The sequence below is a fragment of the Pseudophryne corroboree genome, chromosome 6, assembly GCF_028390025.1.
Source record: "Pseudophryne corroboree isolate aPseCor3 chromosome 6, aPseCor3.hap2, whole genome shotgun sequence".
NCBI lineage: Eukaryota > Metazoa > Chordata > Amphibia > Anura > Myobatrachidae > Pseudophryne > Pseudophryne corroboree.
The window spans coordinates 803,711,460-803,732,733 of NC_086449.1; positions in this window are offsets into that span (position 1 = coordinate 803,711,460).

Genomic DNA, 21,274 nt, shown 5'->3' on the forward strand with positions numbered 1-21,274 from the left:
CACTTATATCACGCTTCAGTGGGACTGTGTGGCTGCTATACTGGTTTTGGTAAAAATTAATGTATGTCGCTGAATGACCATTAAGGATGGAGTTCAGCCACTAAAACCTGAATTTGTGCTTTCCCCAAAGTCCCTGTGAAACTGATCCAAACGTATGGTTCTTTTGTTGCCTCTGCAGCCACTGTTGTTAAGCTATATCCCCCTGTCACAGGCATTGTAATGAAATGCGCGAGGACAACAAATACAAAGTCTATTCTATGGTCTGTAGTAGGTATGGGAATAGAATGATGTTTCAGCGGGACCATCGAAGGCTTTGTGCCATGGCTAACCCTGCAGTGGTGAGGATCCATTGACGTCCTCACCATTGCACATTTTTTCCAGCACTGTACCAATGTATTGGGGAGAGGAGTCAGGCTCATTTGGCTCCTGCACCTAAGCCCATACACACAGGCAATACAGTATGTGCACCTTCTGTTAATTCCCTCTGTGTTTATGCTCACTACATAGATCTGCTCTGCTGCAATGGTCATTAAAACTGGATTCATATACTTAAAACTACGAGACTTCCTATGCAGGAGCAAATAGCTCCATGTGGCCGGTGTCTGACTGTAGTGCACAAAGTTGAGAGTTTGAGTCCTGGGTATGGCTCGCTGACAAATTTATATTTTAACTACAGGGCAATTTAACTGAATGACAAGGTATAAATAACACTGTTACTGATCGCTCACAAGTTAAGTGCAGGAATATGGTATAGGAGGTTTTGTAGAAAAGAAAATATACTGAACCAAGCAAAACATGTTCAGATCATGTATGTCAAGCAGATGATCACTCTGATCCGGATCAAGTTTATGTGAGTGTATTGCAAGCAAAGCACTTTCAGATCATGTATGTCAAGCAGATGATCACTCTGATCCGGATCAAGTTTATGTGAGTGTATTGCAAGCAAAGCACTTTCAGATCATGTATGTCAAGCAGATGATCACTCTGATCCGGATCAAGTTTATGTGAGTGTATTGCAAGCAAAGCACTTTCAGATCATGTATGTCAAGCAGATGATCACTCGGATCAGGATAAAGTTTATGTGAGTGTATTGCAAGCAAAGCACTTTCAGATCATGTATGTCAAGCAGATGATCACTCGGATCCGGATAAAGTTTGGAAACGAACAAGTTTCGAGTTCATATCCCTTTCTTGGGGTGTTAAGTAGCTAGTTTACAGGGGATGCAGTCGCTTTACCTCCAATCATAATCCCGACGGACTATATACCGACACCCATTGACCGATGGTCGAAATCCCGACAAGGTCTAAATACCGACACGGACTAAATACCGACATGTAAAATACCGACAAGGTCTAAATACCGACATGTAAAATGCCGACAGGTCGAAATACCGACACAAGTTTTTCATGATTTTTTTTATTAAAACCGACTTGTTCATACTTTACCGTCCCAGTGGACCTGGAGGGGGAATATAATAGTGTGCCGAGCGCAGCGAGGCACCGTGCCCGAAGCATGGCGAGCGCAGCGGTACACTTTATATGGTGTCCATGTTGATTTATGTCGACATACACACAAAAAAACATCAAAAAAATGCATGTCGGTATTTCGACCTGTCGGCATTTTACATGTCGGTATTTAGACCTTGTCGGTATTTTACATGTCGGTATTTAGTCCGTGTCGGTATTTAGACCTTGTCGGGATTTCGACCATCGGTCAATGGGTGTCGGTATATAGACCGTCGGGATTATGATTGGCGGGATATCATACCGATCCCGTTTACAGTACTTCTAACAAGTAGAAACATTGTTTTTGACATTAGCCAATCAATGTTTCCAAACCAATGTTTAGTACTAAACAATGTTTTTGGACCAGTGTTACTGAAGTGTCCTTTCGATGTCCCGTCCCTAGTCTGTAGTAACTAGCGGTGTCACTATGGAATTGCTGCAAAGCTATTCACCGTATATTTGTGTTTCATTCATTCAACCTTGTGCCTCAGTCTTCTGGAGTGTATGGCTGTCTGATATTCCAGTGTCTGATACGAGAGGATTAGTATGTTTGCAATAATGGAGCTATAAACTAATTATTATTAACCTTACATTTGATTTGAAGGGTGAGATTCACTGAGTTGCAAGTTGCCTGTATAAACCCAATTCTGGGGGTTTGAGCTCCGCTTGCATTTCAGGTCCTGTGACTTGTTTAGTAATTTTGAAATTTTTCTGTCAGAAATTTGTATGTCAGTCATACCCCTTTCAGATATGCAGCTTAATCCTGGGTTTTTGCTTGTGAACGCGCATCAACCCAGGGTTTCTTTTTTTTTTCAATATTAATTTTTATTATTTTGTGGGTAAACAAAGCAAAAGGGAGAGGGGTACAGAAAAGAAGGAAGGGAAGGATTGAGGGGGGTACACAGACTGTTCAGCAAAAAACAAACAGAATTACATAGAGGATAATAAGAAGAACATTGTACAGGAAAATCACGTGAGGCTAAATCCAACCAACAGTAAATACATCTGAAAATGATAACAAATATTCCTAAGTGTCGTGGGGGAGTGTGGGGTTTGGTGAGCGATTATGCCAATAGTTAGACCACGAATACCAGCGGAACAGTGGGCATGATGGGTTAGTGGTATAGCCAACTCCTGCTGTCTTAAATTCGCAGTGCGTCTGTACGGCCATCTCTATCGCTAATATATGGGGAATCCTTGTGGAGCGCCATTGGCGAGCAATTAGTAGTTTGGTTGAGATAAGTATATGTCCTAAGATGTATCGATCGCCTGGCGATAAACCACCATAATATATGTGAAGGAGAGCCAGACGTGGGTGGGGGATTACCGAAAGGCCCAACACAAGTTCTAAGAGGTAAAAGACAGAGGTCCACAGCGGGGTAAGCACTGGGCAGTCCCAGAAAATATGCATTAAGGTGCCGACCTTACCGCAGTTACGCCAACCCATATTAGAAGTGGAGGGCCGCATCGCATGCAAGCGGGATGGGGTGAAGTATAAGCGATGGAGGTGTTTATATGATAGTTCTACATGTGATATACATTTAGATACTGTGTAGCAGGACCTAAATACCATCTCCCATTCCTCCTCTGAAACTGAGCTCCTAAGGTCCGCCTCCCATTTCACTTGAAAGGGGGCTTTCTGTGGGGGTTGTGGATTAACAATGTAAGTATACCATTTAGTGATGCCTTCCCCAGTATCCAGGAACTATTGAACAAGTTTAGGTAAGGAGGATAGGATGTAGGGGGGCGTTGAGACCCAGTGGAGCCAGTGTCTGAGTTGCAAGTATTTATAAAATTCCCCATGCGGCAACAGGAATTTTTCCTGAAACTGGGCAAAAGAGAGAAGAGTATCATTCACCATTATATCCTGTAAAGACAGGATTCCCTTCAATATCCATGAATCGTAAGTCTGGGATAAGGGAGGCTATGCCCGTCAAGGACAGAGCCTGGGTAGGGAAGGTTATGGCGCCTCCACCCCGCACTACCTCCAACCAAGCCCTCCGTGTGGATTGAACAGAGAGAGATCTATTGGTTAAAAGATTGCCCTCCGACTTCGGAAGTAACAAAACATCAATCGGGTAACGGGGCAATCAGCCCTTGTTCGAGTCGGACCCATGATTTGTACGGAGACTGTAAACACCATGCCCCTATCTGCGCTAGTCGGCAAGCCAGTTGGTAGGAATGCAAATCCGGATACGCCAGACCCCCCTCTCGCTTGGGTCGGATCATTGTTTTCCTGGCTAACCTTGGTTTCTTACCTTTCCAAACATAAGAGTTGAATATAGCATTAAATTTGGACAAAAGGTAGTTGGGTAGGAGGAAAGGGATGGCTCGAAATAGATACATGAGCCTGGGGAGGACCGTCATCTTAAGTGCAGCTATTCGCCCTAACCATGAGACACGATGCATCATCCAGTCCGAGACCAGAGCTGTAAATTTGTGCAGTAGGGGGGGGGTAATTAGCGGAGATTAGATCGTCCAACTTCTGGGTGATGTGGATCCCCAGATATTTGAGGCTTCTATCCTGCCAGGAATACGAGTAGGACGTTTTCAGCGCGGATAAAAGGGAGGGCGGGAAGTTAATAGGAAGTGCCTATGTCTTGGTACCATTGAGTTTATAATAAGATACAGCTGAGTATTCAGACAAGAGTGTGTGTAAAGCTCGCAGGGAGGTAGTGGGAGCAGTAAGAGTCAGAAGGACATCGTCCGCGAATAGACATATCGTATGAGAATGTCCCAGATACTCCACTCCTTTAATCAATGACGAAGATCGTATTTTCTCAGCCAAAGTTTCTATTGCCAGAGCAAATACTAGCGGGGATAGGGGGCACCCTTGGCGCGTGCCATTCGTGATCTGAAAAGAAGAGGAGAGGAGACCATTCACACACACTCTTGCTGAGGGTTGGGAGTATAAAGCCAAAATGGAGGAGAGAACCCTACCTGTAAGGCCAAACTTACAAAGAACCGCCTGTAGGTACCCCCAGTGGAGGCGATCGAACGCCTTTTCCGCGTCTAATAAAAGTAACAATAAAGGAGAATCAGATGAAGAAAAGGCGTCCAACACATTTATTACCCGCCTAGTGTTATCGGGGGACTGCCTGCCGGGGACAAATCCCACTTGATCACAATGGATGAGCGAGGAGAGCAGGGGGTTGAGCCTGTTGGCCACTAACTTTGCATAGATTTTCAGATCAGTATTTAATAGAGCTATAGGGCGATAGTTAGACATCATGGCAGAATTCTTCCCAGGCTTAGGGAAAGCGACTACACGAGCCTCTAGCATTTCTACTGGGATATTCCCGACGGAGGAAGCATGATTGTAGACTTCGTCCAGGATAGGTGTAAGGGTGTCCTTGAAGCATTTATAAAACTTATTTATAAATCCATCGGGACCTGGAGCCTTGTCCAATGGGAGTGAATCTATAGCTTGGGCGATTTCTATCTGGGACCAAGGTCGATTTAAAGTCTGTAGCGTAGCCGGGTCTATGGAGGGGGGGTGAACATCTTTCAAAAAGGCCGCTATATCGGCTGGTGTGGGCTGCGAGACCGATACGTCGTCTTTCAAGTTATATAGGGAGGCATAGTATGTGGCAAAGGAATTTGCAATATCTGCTGGATAGGTTATCTTGATATTATTTACTCTTTAGCATTTTTCCCCCTCGATTTGCGCGCAAGCATTCTGCCCGCCCTGTCCCCCTGCGTATAAAACTTCTGTCGCAGTCGAAAAAGGTTTTTGTGGACCTCCATTAGAGCCAATTTATTCATCTCGTCCCAGACCCGAATCAGGTCTCGATATATTTTCTTATTAGTGGGGTTCAGCTTGAGTAGGGCGTCTAAGTCCCTAAGGCGGACTTCGAGTTCTAACTGTTTTCCCGGGAGGTCCTGCGAATATAGGCTGCTGCCTGGATAGCCGATCCCCTGACTACCGCCTTAAGGGCACACCAGTGCATAAAGATGGACGTGTACGCTGGGATATTGGTTTCGATGTACAGGGAGAGGGCCTGTGTAATAGACCGGTGAGCATCCGCATTCGAGAGGAGATAGTCTCCAAGGCGCCATAAGGTAGGAGAGGATCGCACGCTGCGGGGACTCCAATGGACAGAGAGGGCAGAGTGATCGGACCACGATACTGGCAGGATAGAAGCCTTTGAAACCTGTTGGAGAGTCCACTTATCTGATAATGCTAAATCGATCCTAGAGAAAGAGCCATGTACCGGGGAGAAGAACGAATAATCCCTGCAGGTCGGGTTCTTCGCTCTCCAGACATTGTAGAGGTCATACTCATGTAGAATATTCCTAAAGGCATAGGAGCTATCTCGCTGCGCGCTCGCTCTGGGGGAGGGTCGGGCTAAGGATTTATCTACCACTGGGTCAGGGACCATGTTAAAATCCCCCAGCAATAACAAAGTGCCCGATACGTGCATCTGGAGGAGTTTAAAAAATTTCCTAAAGAAAGGTATTTGTTTGGTATTGGGAGCGTACAGCATGGTTATAGTGACCGGCCTATCCTCCAGTTTACCTGTCAGGATAAGATATCTACCCTCTTTATCTGCGATTTGATGATCTAGAGCAGAGGTTCTCAAACTCGGTCCTCAGGACCCCACACAGTGCATGTTTTGCAGGTAACCCAGCAGGTGCACAGGTGTATTAATTACTCACTGACACATTTTAAAAGGTCCACAGGTGGAGCTAACTATTTCACTTGCGATTCTGTGAGGAGACCTGCAAAACATGCACTGTGTGGGGTCCTGAGGACCGAGTTTGAGAACCTCTGATCTAGAGAGAAGTCACATGAACTGGAGAATAATATAGCGACCCCAGCCTTTTTCTTCGGGCCGTTGGACATATAACCTGTGGGGAATTTGTTATCTTTCAGGGAGGGAGGTGACAAAGACATGAAGTGGGTCTCCTGTAAGGCCACTATGTGCGCCTTACATTTTGCAAAATGGCGCAAGGCCAGTCGCCGTTTATTTGGTGAATTCAGCCCTTTCACGTTTAAGGAGAGAACGTTAACCATTAGGCATAACAGTGAACAATGCGAAAATCAATCTACATACATATTCTATGTAACGGAACCCAAGAGGGAATTTGTGTACTAAAACTTGGAGAGGTAGGAAAGACAGGGAAGGTGAAATAGTAGGAGAGGAAAACAGAACGGGCACCACAGGGATGCCAAACAGGGTTGCCCAGCTAGGCAACACATGGGGTCGGGGTGAGGTGCGGGGAGACCGCCCCCCCCCCCCCCCCCCCCCCACTCCTAGAACAATCAATATAGGGAAAAAAAAGGAAATACGTCATCAAGGAGACATAGAGGATACGTCTCCTCCCGGACTACTCCTGAATTCACACAGAAAACATTATAAGGAGCAAAGATATTTCGCTGAGGGAATGCAGGGCGGGCAATGGGCAACGGTAATATCATGAATATTACAATATAAGCATCCCAAACTAAACTAATACCACACGTATGTAGTGTTCCTTCTAGGCTGTTTCAGCAGGGTGCTGCACCCTGCCCATTTTTGAAATGTGAAAAAGCACCCTGCCCTTTTTCAGTGCACCCTGCAGGACCATAAATTGCCCCCTTGTATACAGAATGCAACAGTCAGAGTGCATGTTACAATGTTGTCGTCTATTCCTTGCCCACCTCTGAAATTGGAACACAATTTCTATCCTTAGCCAACTGGATGGCAGAGGAGGCACTATAAATAAAACAGGACTCTGATAAAGAAGGAAAGAACAAGGCAAGCAGTGAGCATGTACTGCTTACAGTATTTCCCTAGTAGAACAGACTTATTTTTTTCCTATATATTTTAACCCATTGTTTAACTTTTCTGTTTTATAACACATATGGATTATAACTACTTCAGCACTGGAAAAGACATTTATAATTATCTAACTTATGTATATGCTACAGCCGATCTTTCAAGAAGACTGGACATATACAGTATGTTTCTCAGTACAGATGTTAGGTGTCTTACATGTATGCATGGGTATATGATTTACTAAGGGCAAAATGTATGTACAAAAACTATAAACCTATGCGCTATGCATTGCGCGCAAAGCGTCACATCAAAAATGTGCCCTTCAAAATAAAAATGTGCCCTCTTCAATGCTCAGCACCCTGCCCTAAAAAAATCCTAGAGTGAACACTACGTATGCATAAATATAAATCTTTAAATCATGCTCCGTGACTATCCGAAGCAGTGTCAGGGAGGGTGCAATAAAGGCTTACATTAACGTAAAGAGAAACAGGGAGATCAAGACCGACTACAACATACAACCTGGGTAAGGCTAATAACCTCTAGAGTCATTAGCCGGCTTACGACCACTCCTGGGCTAATTCAAGGGTTGCAGGTGCTTTTTCAGGTAAGTCCTCCTTCCGCCAGGAATCCAACAATTTCAAACCAGCCTCTGGTGTGATTATCGCATGCATGATACCGTTGCATCTAACCAGTAACTTCGTCGGGAACCCCCATCGGTATAGAATAGCAGCTTTCTTCAGAGCCGAAGTCACTGGGTAGAACGAGCGCCTCATAGCTAGGGTAGCCGCCGAGAGGTCTCCGTACACTTGGACATCTCCCAAGGTCTCGGCGGGCAGATCCGGGCGCATAGCAGCCCGTAGGATTTGTTCCTTGACATGGAAGTAATGCATCCTCATCAGAGTGTCTCTCGGAGCGTCTTTCGGGGCGTTTCTAGCTTTCGGTAGACGGTGGATGCGGTCAGTGAGAAAATCATCAATAGAGCTGGTTGGAAGAAGAGTCATGAAGAGATCAGTCACGAATTGCTTGAGCTCTGAGTTGGAGACCGTTTCTGGGATGCCGTGAAGTTTTATATTGTTACGGCGTGATCTGTCCTCAAGGTCACAGGTCTTCCGTCTAAGGTCCGCGACCTCGGCTTGTAGCTCTTCAAGTTGATTAATCACCTCATTATGAGACTTCACCACCTCCTCACACTTGTTCTCGAGGTGGTCCGTACGTTGGCCTATAGCGTCAACCGACTGCTGATAACTTTGGAGCGCCGTCTTGACTTCCAACGTAATATCACCTTTGAAAGAAGCCAGGAGTTGCCGCATAGAGCCGAGTGTGAGGGGTGCGTCATCATCCAGATGAGAGAGTTTTGCTGGATTCACACGGGGAGTCATAGATGCATCTTCAGAACCCTGGAATTGCTTGGATAGGGAATCCGACACAACAGGATTTTTCTGGCTCTGGGAGGCCGGAGATTGCTTGAAGAAGGCGACCGGGCGGACCGGGGTCGGGTCTTTTTGGCGTTTAGGCGGCATTATCCCAGAGGGTATCCCCCACCGCGGTAGTTGTTGACAAGAGGAATCGAAAGTAGGAGGTTAAGAAAACCTATGTCGGCTCGATTTACGTGCCCGAAGCGGGATCACAGCATCAGGAGTGGGGGAGGGTTCCAGACATCACACCACAGGTCACATTAACATGGCTCCTATAGAGACATAGCTCCCCGCAGTACCCAGTGGCCGGGTGCGGCGCCGGGGAGAGCAGCCATTGAAATATGCAGGGTAGGGGGAGCGCCTGAAGTGTCCCACCAATATTGCCAGGAGGGCTCCCTGTAATCTTGTGGAGCAGGAACCTGTGAGGGAACTGAGAGAAGACTCATATAGGGAGAGGCAGTCACTGATGAGCTGTGCAGGGATGAAGGAGCTAAGCAGCAGGATATGTGCCACTGTGCTGGCTGTGTGCCAGAGAGCAAGATGGCGCCGCCTGTCTCTCAGTACAGACTTCTGGAGCTGCAGGAGAAAGCGCCCTCCGAGCACATTGGTGGTGTCAGTGGTAAGTATATTCGGAGCCCCGGGTCCCCGTCAGCTACGGGTGTGTATCGGGACTTGAGGCGGGCAGCAGCGGTCACTGCGGGCGGCACGGGCGGCGCGGCCGCGGGCCCGTTCCCCCACTCCAGCGAGCCTCTCAGCTGCGATCGAGGGCAGCGGTAGGGGAGCCCGACAGGGTGGCCGGAGCAGAGCAAGAAAGGAGACCGCTAAGAGGGGGTTTTCATGCAAGTCCCGCACCTCCGCTCCGATCGAGGCCCCCGCTGCGTCACTTCCGGTCCGGGTGTAGCTCGGCCTCAGCCCCCGGCTTCTTCCAGGCGGGTAGGCCGCTACCTGCACGGGCACTGGGGGTACCCGCCGGCTCCGCAACCCACCCCACCTTCAGCAGCGGTGAGAGTCCAGAGGCTGAATTAGGGGCCGATATGGGGTTATAAGCTATTCACTGCAGGAGCCCGGGCCCAGCACTTCCTCTCCTCACCACATCCAGACCACGCCCAACCCAGGGTTTCTGCATGTGTGAAAGGACACAACCCGGGACTAAGTCCTGGTCCCTGACCCTGCTCCCGACCAGGGTCATGGAGCTGAGACCTGGAAAATCGCTTGCTGCTAGACCCGTCAAATTCCTGGGTCACATGTCTCAAAGGGGTATCAGTGAGACGGGGATGCGCCGCTGTCAGTGAGGCGGGGATGCGCCGCTGCCAGTGAGTCAGGGAGGCGCCGCTGGCAGTGAGGGGGGGGGGATGCGCCACTGTGAGTGAGGCGGGGATGTGCTCCTTTTCTGTGAGTAGTGTCTCTGTGAATGATGCTAGTGTTACAGTAGTAAAGTGATACAGCTGTAGCTTTGTAATGAGGTTTTGGTGGAAGTTGTTCAAGTGTGCGATAGTTGGGAAATAATGCACGGTCATTTGATCTTGTGTATACAATCATGTTAGTCGGATGTGCATACTGCACATGTGCAGGACTAGTCCTGTGTCATCGGAAGCAAAATGGCTGCAGTGATGACATTTGTGGGAGTTCCAAGGCCAGGGACTCTGTCGTATAACTGAGATTTCCTGGCCTCTTAGAAGGAGCTGCGGCTGCCGGCCTGCGTGACCTAATGGGTCACTCATCCGGCCGATGGTGTCGCAAGTGATCTGCAGCAGCGGGTCACACATGTACAGGAGGCATCTACTTATACCAGGCGCCTCCTGCTACATTCGTATACGTGAGCTATGCTGGAGCCATTCAAACTTTAAGAGTTTGAGAGTGTGGGCTGGCTCCTCCTTCTATGCCACTCCTACCAGACTCGGTTTAGAAAATGTGCCCGGAGGAGCCGGTCACAGCTAGGGGAGCTCTACAGAGCTTCTTTAGTAAAGTTTTTTTTTTTAGAGTTTATTATTTTACAGGGAGGCTGCTGGCAACAGCCTCCCTGCTTCGTGGGACTAAGGGGGGGAGCAGTGTCTTACCTGCGGGGTCTGAGCCACTATCTCCGCTGACAGGACACTGAGCTCCTGAGAGGATCGAACGTTCCCCGCCACAGGGGATTGCTCACCCCAGCAGCATGCCGCCACCTCCTTACAGAGCCAGAAGATGGCGGCAACAGGGTATGGAGCGCAGTACTAACTGCGCTCCGGGGCTCAGCGGTACATAGTGCGGCGCTGTGAGGGGCGCCCTGAGCCAGCGCCTACACCCTACACTGTCCAGAAAGCCTATCAGGGTCCCAGGATGTAAAAAAAATGGGACACTCAGCGCTCAGGTGAATGAAACTGCAATGTGATTGTCAGCAGCCTCTTGTAAAAGGGAATTGCCTATCCCTTAACACACAGAAATACCAAACAAAAAACCAAGTGGCGCTTGACAATCATATGATATGAAACATTTAATAAAAATGAAATACAATACAACAACCTCCCGGGGGTATAATACAATGTTAAAACATCACAGTGATATTAATAAACAATGTGATATAGCTGAACACCTGGTATTTAATAATTATACCACCAGTTAAAACGAATAATAAGGATTCAATTACCGATATTACCGCGGGAGTCCCAAATAATGCAGAGTTCAATATGTACACTGAGATGTACAGCTGTAAGGTAATATCCAAATGGATAGCTCACAGTGGTATGCTCGTGGAATTTTATATGTAGCACGGATTGAATGCGTTATTCAGCCAGTATGAACAAATATTAAATGAATGGAAATATATGCACCTGTTAACGCTGGGCAGGAGCTTTCGATGCCTGCTCCCTGGTGTTGTCCCGTTGGCCAAGGAGATGTTGAACACCAGAGCCTCAGCGATGAATGAAGAACGGTGCTACGGCGCACAGGGAACTTGTTTTAGCCGTCCTCACCCAGACGCCGCCGCATCCGAGAGCTCTGTGTCCCCCACACGGAGACCGACAACTGTTGAGGCCGGAACGATAGCAGGGGTCAGGCCGAATGCACTGACCAGTAGCCCGCCTGTCGTTCGTGCTGCCAGGCAGTGTAGAAGTGGCTATGGCTGGAGCCGTGTGGGTAGGAAACTGCGGGCTGGGATCTCCGAGCCGCAGCGGTCAATCTGGGCTCCTGTGCACGGCTCTGATGGGAGATATGAGTACGCAGCGGTACTGATCCTTATAGAGTATCCTGTATTCCTTAACGCGTTTCAATGCCAGCAGGGCGTCTTTCTCAAAAGGCAGAGGTACTTGAGTTAAGTGGTGGGAGGCCGGTGGACAAGAGGTTTAATATCTCTAGTCCTCCTAGTTTGAAGCTCCACCAGTATCATGTGGATAGATCTTTAGTATGCTTTAACATTTCCAATCCCCGAAAGCCGGGAAATTGGGAAGTGTCATGGAGTAATCAAACCATGACATTTTCATATAGAGCCGATAGAATGCCCATAGACACAGAACTTATACGCCAGATAGCCGACCATGGAAGATTTTTCCGGTATAGGTACACTCTAGGAAGTAGGACCATGCGAGTTGGAGAAGTATCACCAGGATACTGTGCACATATCGTACAACCTGATACGTGTACTAGACAGATGGGAGAGTTAGGGTTAGGAGATTTCACAGGGAAAATTTGTAACATGGTAATGTCATACTCTGTCCCGTATGTTCTCCCCGATGATGCATATTTCATATGCGGGAGAAAGGCGTATAAGTGGCTTGCCCCAAACTCAGAGGGATTGTGTTACATCGGAAAAGTACTGCCTGAAGTAATGACTGTAACCCATAACAAAATGAAAGACATTCACCGCGGTGCCCAAGCTCCTTATACTCACACTCATTACGAGCACGTCGTTAAAAGGCACCTGATAGAGAGGACAGAGCATCCGGCCTCTGATCTGATCCATGAATCCACCGGGATTCAATTCCTACTCGCGTTAGATATCACTCGTACCGCCAGAGGAGTGATAAATTATAAATATATATCTGCGCTTGCAAATTTGTTAGACAATATCACCGAAATGTATGACGACACGTTCAGGTACACTGGGAAAGAGTTACAAGCCTACAAAACAGAACTGGTTCAGCATAGGATGATTCTCAATTACCTCACAGCTGTGACAGGCGGGTATTGTGTTACCCTAGCAACTCAATATGGAATAAAGTGCTGCACGTACATTACAAACAGCACGGAGGACCCAGCCGAGGTCATAGACCAAAAGATGGATGACATTTTACAATTAAAGTGGGAGTTTCGAAGGAAACACAATCTCACACTCGCTGCTGTGGGTAATGAGCTGACCAGTTGGGTGTCATGGTTGAACCCACGAAATTGGTTCTCTGGTTTAGGAGAATGGACCCAAGGTATTATTATGGATGTAGGGAAATTTCTTTTGTGTATTCTGGGAGTCGTCATATTGGTTGGCCTGATATTTAGATGCGTTCGGACTTTAACGAAGTGTAAAGGTAGTAACAGAGTGATGAGTCTGAGGAGCGAGGACACTGTACTAACAACAACTAATCTGATTTATGACCCAACGATAGAGACAATGTTGTGATGAAAATGTGATTCCACGGTCCATTTCTTTCACCCGTTTCTCCTTTGTTTTCCTCCAAGGTACAAAGACATCCGCTTGGAAGAAGAATTTGACAACCTCTTTTATACAGACCACTGATGGACTATGCCACAGACCCCCAATATCCCTAGTGACTTTAACTTTTACGATAGCCCAATACTTTAGAGACTGTAATTTTATGGACAATGGAACAACTTTTGCTCGCTATTTATAGCAAAAGCACAGAGAGACATCAGACAACATGTACATCAAGACAAGACATCAGACAAGACCTCAATCGGCGAATGCATATTAAACTCACATAGTTTACGACTGCATTTATAACGATTGTTTCTTATCTTCATTTCTACAACCTTCAGGTAATGACACATAGTCGATAGGGAATATAGACACAGATATCAGCACTCACATATCCCCCCGTTCATGTATCATCAACTAAATGTGCTCCCCCATTTGTTGCAACCAAAAGCCGAAAAGAGCTCGGTAAAGTTTGACAGCCCATCCACAGACCCTTAACACGGGATAAGAAGGATTCAAATGTATACTTCGCAATACCTCGAAGCTTGATTTAAAACACGTACGGCACGATGATACATGACCCCTCAAACATGGATTCATACACACATGCTTCTACTATCTCACTAGGTCATACCTTTTTCCCACCTTCTCCTCTCCTCCCTTTACCCAATCATAAAAAGGTATTTTCATGATGACATATATATTTTTTTTTTTTAACTGTTTTAGGAAGTGGCAGTTATTGGTGACTGCCAAAGGGTGGACTGTCAAAGTCAGAAAAATATCATGCTACACGTTTCCATATATTCACCCCATGCGCTTGCCCGCTGCACATGCACATTTTTTCCCGTGCGTGCGCATATTCGCAGTTGCGTTACGGCGCCTCCTCGGCCATGCGCTCGAGCGCATAGTATGTGCATTTACGGTAGAGTTTGTGTGCGTCTAGCGGGCGACTCAATCGTTACATAGTAAATCCAAATAGTATGTTTTATAGGTAATGTTCCCCTTAATTATAACTGTAAGTTTGTTTATTGTAACTGGTCGCTGGACAGAGGAATTCCTCATTGCATGATACGAAGGGTCAGACAGGGTTTGAGCAGTGGTGTTTGGTACCTAACTAAAGAACATTTTATTAGAAACAATCCGGTGCTGGTTAGGTAAAGATTAATCGCTCCTGCGTATAGTTATGTCTATTAGTAGTTTCTGGACATTTACTATGTTTACGGTTCATTATCCATGCGGCGGGAATCCTGAGATTCCCTCCCACCTGAGCAGTTCGATATAGTCACAGCCCACCTGTTCAAACTAACCTATGACCTTTTGTTATGATGCGGGGAGACATTCCTGTGTCCAATGAACAATGAGATTATAGGTCCCTTTGTAGTGTACTGTACGCAGTGTATATAAGAACAGCCAGCCTGGCCAGCACACTCTCTCTCTCCACAACGGTTTTCATCATTGACTAACTAGAGAGCTGGTACCAGGACGGCGCAGCGATCATTCCCAGTGTGTAAGTTATTCTCTGTAGCCAACTTGTTCTCTGTTTGTATTTTGCCACGTTCTCTCTTTTACTCTTTCTCATTGTATGTTATTGTTTGCAATTAAGACGCTATTGTATATTTATGTGTAGTTATTCTGCTTAGATATTGATGTTAGTCTGTAGTGTATGAACTGTTAACTGTTTTCCCCTTTTTACATAGCTAGATATTGTTAGTAAAGGTGTTGGAACCTTAGCAAGGTATTGTGTGTTTATTATATTACTGAGGGTATTCGGAGCGTCTCAATCGCTCAAGCAGCTGTTGTATTAACAAGGTTAAGCAGCGTTATATCGCTACAGTATTTCAGTAGTAAGGTTTACAGTACAAACTCAATCTTTCAGTGTGTTGCATACAAGGTTTACTGAGTGTCATCCCGTGAGCGTCTGCGCCGCTCGTGTTCCCCTCGTGGTCACGAGCGTCCGCTACGCTGGTAGCGTAGCATTACGGTAGTCGGCTGCCTATAGCGTACTCGACACCAAGCGTTAAGCTGTTAGCGAGCGTGCTGCATGTGCGTCTCGACCACGGATAAGCGTCTGCTACACTAAGTGCGTACCCTTACGGTACCCCATACGCCAATTGCGTACTGAGTCTCTTACCCACATATAGTGAATGTTATAAGATAAATATTTAGCTTTATCATATGCAGGATTATTTGGTATAAAATTTTGACTGAAGTTGATGACTGCCGCTACGTTTTACCCCTCTTTTTTATAATAACCATAGTGCGTGACTATGCCCCGTAACCCTGGATATCCTTATCCATTAGGAATTTATCTAACCCATTCTTAAAGGTGTTGACTGAGTCGGCCATTACAACTCCCTCAGGCAGGGAATTCCAAACACATATCGTCCTTACTGTAAAAAAGCCTTTACGCCGTATTGTGCGGACTCTCCTCTCCTCTAACCTGAGCGAGTGTCCACGAGTTCTCTGTGTTGATCTAACCAAAAACAGGTCCTGCGTAAGATCTGTGTATTGTCCCCTTATATATTTGTAGATGTTTATCATGTCCCCTCTTAGTATCCTCTTTTCCAGTGTAAACATGCCTAGTATTGCAAGCCTTTCCTCGTATTCCAGCGCCTCCATACCCTTAATTAGTTTGGTCGCCCGCCTCTGAACCTTTTCTAGCTCCAGGATATCATTTTTGTAGTATGGTGCCCAGAATTGTACACAGTATTCAAGGTGTGGCCTCACTAGTGATTTACATAACGAGAGTATAACACTCTCGTCCCTAGCATCAATTCCCTGTTTTATGCATGCTAATATCTTATTAGTCTTCTTTGCTGCAGTCCTACTTTGGGTACTACTGCTTAGTTTGCTGTCTATGAGGACACCTTAGTCCTTTTCCAGTACAGAATCAACTCATTTTACCCCATTTAGTATGTAGGTGTTATTTTTGTTCTTGTTACCACAGTGCATTACCTTACACTTGTCTGTATTGAAGCACATTCTCCATTTCGCTGCCCAAGCTTCTAATTTAACTAAGTCTTTCTGAAGCGACTCAGCATCCCCCTCCGCATTTATAACTTTACACAATTTGGTATCATCTGCAAAAATTAACACCATGCTCTCTAGACCTTCTGTTAGGTCGTTAATGAAAATATTGAACAATAGCGGTCCTAATACTGAGCCTTGTGGCACACCACTTAGCACTTCAGTCCAATTTGAAAAAGATCCATTAACCACAACGCGCTGCTCTCTATTATCTAACCAATTTTTAATCCAAGTGCATATTGTGCTACCTAGCCCTATTTCTTGTAGCTTGTAGATCAGTCTCATGTGCGGTACAGTGTCGAAAGCCTTGGCAAAGTCTAAAAAGACTACATCCACCTCTTTACCCTGATCTAGGTTTGCGCTTACTGTGTCATAAAAGCCAAGTAAGTTGGTTTGACAGGATCTGTCCTTCATAAACCCATGTTGATTCCTTTTAATGGCCTTATTGACTTCAAGGAACTTCTGAATACTATCTCTTAGAATACTTTCCAATACTTTCCCCACTATAGATGTAAGACTAACTGGTCTATAATTACCTGGTTCAGCTTTACTTCCCTTTTTGAATATAGGCACTACTTCCGCTATACGCCAGTCTTTGGGAACCATACCTGATATTACTGAATCCTTAAAGATCAAAAATAGCAGTTTTGCAAGTTCAGAGTGAAGCTCCATTAGAACCCTTGGGTGAATTTACCATCGGGACCCGGTGACTTCTTAATCTTTAAATGTTTTAATCGGTCACAGACTACTTCCTCGCTTAAATAAGTACCTGTCAGTGGGATATTCTCATTATTGAGATTATGTGTTAGTCCCTGAATTGGGTCCTCTCTTGTAAATACTGTTGAAAAAAAACTCATTTAGTGTGTCCGCTATGTCATTATCATTTTTGCTTAAGACTCCCAACTTGTCTTTTAAAGGGCCTATACTCTCCTTCTTTAATCTCTTGCTGTTAATGTATTTAAAGAATTTTTTGGGATTCGCTTTGCTTTCCTTTGCTACTAGTTTTTCAGTTTCTACTTTAGCAGCTCTTATTTCCTTTTTGCATATTTTGTTACAGTCCTTATAGTGCTGAAATGACTCTGCTTCCCCGTCAGATTTGTATTTTTTAAATGCTTGCCTTTTCTTGCCCATAAATTCCTTTATCTTTTTGTTAAGCCACATCGGTTTATGAGTTTTATTCCTTTTTTTGCTGCTCGTAGGAATAAATTTGAGAGTATTTTTAGCTAGCAGGAATTTTAGTACATCCCATTTCTCCGTAGTATTTTTTCCTAGAAACAAACCTTCCCATTCAATATCCCTGAAAAATACCCTCATCTTTTCAAAATTCGCTTTGCTAAAGTTTAGAGTCCTAGTTGAGCCAGTATAGGACTGTTTATGAAAACTGATATTGAATGTGACCATATTGTGGTCGCTGTTTCCTATGGGTTCCCCTACTATAATACCTGATACAAAATCCCCATTGTTTGGTAATACCAGGGCCTATATTTACTAAAATTCGTGTTTGAGTCGGTTTGTGTAGTGTTTAAACTCGTTTTGTATCGGGTGCATTTTCATGCAACTTTTTGAAACTATATACGCCAAGTTACGAAGCAGTCGACTTTATGGTTTTCGTGTTTTCCGATGTCGATGCCAGTCGTTGTTTTTTGGCACATTTACGGCCGTCATTGTCATTTGCATACGTGTTTTTGTTGTTTTTTCTGGGTTATTTTCTAAGTTAAATGCGGCAGTGTTTTTTTTAAACCCCGGCCGCATTTTCACTTTTAGTTTCGTTTTTCATCCCCGTTCGTGATTGGTTGTGTTTCAGATGGTAGGAGTGTCTGTGCGCAACCATATAAATACGCCCCAAACCGTCCGCACCTCGTGGGTTTAGTTAGTGGTGAGGAGGGAGGTTGTGCTGTGGAGGTAGGTGAGTTTTTGGTTTGGTGAGGTGTAGTATTGTGTTTGAAAGTAGTCTTGTCATTCTTGTAGTTTTGTTTTTTGTGGTTTTGTCTCATTTTTTGTCCAAGTATTTTTTATTTATAGTCCCTTGTCAGTGTTTGTGTGTGTGTGTGTGTGTGTGTGTGTGTGTGTGTGTGTGTGTGTGTGTGTGTGTGTGTGTGTGTGTGTGTGTGTGTGAGTTGTGCAGTGGTAGTGGAGGAGTGTGTTTGTCATTTTTTTTTCTGTGTTAAGTGTTTAGACACACAATTATGTGTGACTCCGAGGTGGGTGAGGTGGAGGGTGTGAGTGAGGGGGAGGAGGTTGGTCAGGTGGAGGAGGTGAGTGTGAGTGAGGTTAGTGAGGTGGAGGAGGTGGGTGAGGTTGCTGCAGCAGCCTCAAGTGACAGTGATAGTGACAGTCAGAGAGCTCCGCAGCCACGCACCACTACTAAGACTGGGCGGAATGTCAAGTTTAGTTATGCAGAAAATGTGGTATTGGTGCGGGAGCTGATGAAGTATTAGCGGCAGCTATTTGGGCCTGAGTCCGCCAAGGTGCCAACACGGAACAAGTCGGTGTTGTGGGCGAAAGTTGTTGCTGCTGTCAATAGTGAGGGGGTGGTCAAGCGGACGGAGGACACGTGCCGCAAACGGTACTATGACATAAAGCGACGTGTCAAGTCCAAAATGGCCAAGGAGGCGAAGTCGGCTCGAAAAACCGGTGGTGGGCAGCCCTATATTGCAAGATATCTGGACTATGAGGAGCTCATGCGGAGTGTAATACCTCCTGAAGTAGTCTCTGCAACCCATGTCCGGGATTCAGATAGGCCCAGGAAGAATGGTGAGCATGTGTATTTGCATTAACATTCTGTGACCTTACTTCTGTTTTTTTTGTGTGTTTCAAATGTGTGTCATGTGACGTTGCATATTACTCCCATCTTCAAGTGTGTGTCAGCAAATACATTGTTTTTGGTAATGTTTTCTACAAAAGGCAATGTAACATCTTACTTTATTGTATGTCCTGAGTGTTTTTCCTGTATCTTTTTCATGTGTAGTTTGGACTTGGTGTGTCATTGAATAGTCCACCAATAATGTTTCCCTTTTGCACATTGTTATTTCTTTAATTTGGACTATGTTTTATATTTAGGTTATCCATGTGCAATGTTGCAAAAACAGTGGTTGTCATGTTAGAGGCTGGAGTAGTGGAAAGTGTATTTGTACCCTGACACAACACTGCAGTCTAATTTTTTAAGTTCATTTGTTTTAAATTTTGTGTTTGGTTGTGTTTGGCTCACATTGTGCTAATGTGTGTTTGGAGTGGCACATCACAGAGCAATTTCTATATTGCATCTGTAAATTTTTTCCTTTCATTACAAAATGAAGATGTGTGTGTTTTTGGTTGTTAGTGTATGTATTTTTAATTGTGTCCTATGTCTGTGTCCTGTACATGTTTTCCTGTGTTTCACTTTCCATAGTGCATATGGCTATTGGACAATGTTTATTGTTTTATGTAGTGGATTTTTGGTTTACGGTCCTTATGTTTTGTAATAAAAAAAAAAGCATTTAAAAAAAAAATGTTTATAAGCATAATAGGTGGATGTATCAACAATAGCATGAATACATGTTTATTTATTTTTGTTTTACAGTGTTGGAAAAAAGCAGTACTGGTCGTCCTACAGTAACTCCCATGACATCTGATGATGATGACGCTGCGGAAGCAGGTAAAGTGTCCATTGTAGTATAGGGTATGGTTGTAAAGGAATGGCCATAACAAAATTTAACTTTCAATACTAGGTCCATCAAAAGAAGTCTGGAGCAGCAGAAGGCGGACTTCTGTAACACAACAACCCAAAAAACATGTTGCAGCAAAGAAAGCAAGGTCTGATGTCCAGGGCCAGCCACAGCAGGCTACCCCGCAACGAAGATTATCGTCAGTATGTTCGGTCCCCCCACTACAAATTTTGGACACACCTCCAAGACGCGAACCACACTCCCCTCATCTTGATTGTTAGTATCAAACTGAAATAATGATAATAAATTTCAGATAGTAATCAAACTTTTACTTAAACGTATTAAGTCAAAACACATCAAAGTCTGATATACTTACCGAAGTCAGTCAAACATGAAATGGAATCCTAGCAAAATGGCCTTGTCCACATCCTGTAAAGATATATGTCCACTTCAGCCATACAGTAGCACATTGTGTTGAAGATGCTGCAACAGAAACTCATGTGTAATTTTGGAAAAAAGTAAGGTTGTTTAGCACATTTTCACATGTGTGTTTGCCCTAACATTGCCAAATACATATAAAAACATTACTATGTTTGTTTTTGAAAAGCTATAAGGTAACACATTATGGATTAAGATGTGTTTTTATGGTGGAGTATGTCTGATCTACAATAAAACTCATGTGTTTGCTTTCACAATGAAGTAACCAGACACATTGGCCACAAACAGGCATATGTATGTATTTAAGTTATGAGTGACGATATTGCTAGGCAGGATATCTGAAAGCAACAGTCAATGACATGTGTTCCATGTTTAGTGATTTGTTATAATTTATCAAACATGGATAACTAACGGATATTTTTTTACAATTACAGCTTCTAGTCCTGGTAACAGCATCCCTCCGCAACAACAGCAACACAGTGACATGGATGAGACAATCATGTTAGAAATGCAGGCATTAAGCCAAGGAATGAGCCCCCCCAGCACCTGTGAGTACACCACCACAGCAAAGCACACCACCAGCACAACACAGCCCAACAACACCAGTAACATAAGGCCCTGATCACGTGTTTTTTGGAACATTTGGGCTAGACCTCAGGCCACTAATGAAGATTGCCTGCGTAGGCAGACCCAAATGTTTGCAAGCCTACCATATCACCTCAGAAGAATTATCCGAAATATGAGTAGACAAAATGAACAAACCACGAGAATTGGCAATACCATGGAACTCATGCGTGCAGACATTACACAGGTCATGGGAAACTTACAGCGCATAATGGAAGAACAGCACAGACTAATGGAA